Source organism: Bison bison, unplaced genomic scaffold, assembly GCF_000754665.1.
Source record: "Bison bison bison isolate TAMUID 2011002044 unplaced genomic scaffold, Bison_UMD1.0 scf7180017462789, whole genome shotgun sequence".
NCBI classification, from domain to species: Eukaryota; Metazoa; Chordata; class Mammalia; order Artiodactyla; family Bovidae; genus Bison; species Bison bison.
In genome coordinates this window covers 43,902-44,122 of record NW_011372865.1, presented here as the reverse complement: position 1 = coordinate 44,122, position 221 = coordinate 43,902, and the positions used below count along the sequence as shown (strand labels likewise).

Sequence of the window (221 nt, the reverse complement as noted above, 5' to 3'; positions counted from 1 at the left end):
GAGGTCTGTGAACAAATAGGACCATAGACAAAGGAGGAAAAGATCTCCTTTGTTTGGCCTATCTAGTCCAAATGCTATTCATTCTTCAATATACATTTCAAACTGTAAATCCTCTATAAATCATTCCAAGTGAATCCAGCCAACTTTCCAGAATCTTTAATATTCTCAAGGTCACAACTATATTTAGATGTATTAGAGAACAGTACAATGTAGTAAAGAAT

At 33.5% G+C, this 221-nt stretch overlaps 1 protein-coding gene across 1 annotated transcript in view; it reads right to left on the bottom strand.

The window, feature by feature from the left end:
• The window catches only part of LOC104981505 (cyclin-dependent kinase-like 5), a gene marked incomplete at its 3' end in the record, with an annotated part of 41,310 nt that overhangs the window by 5,672 nt on the left and 35,417 nt on the right, over positions 1–221 (bottom strand). The gene's annotated exons all lie outside the window — the stretch shown is intronic.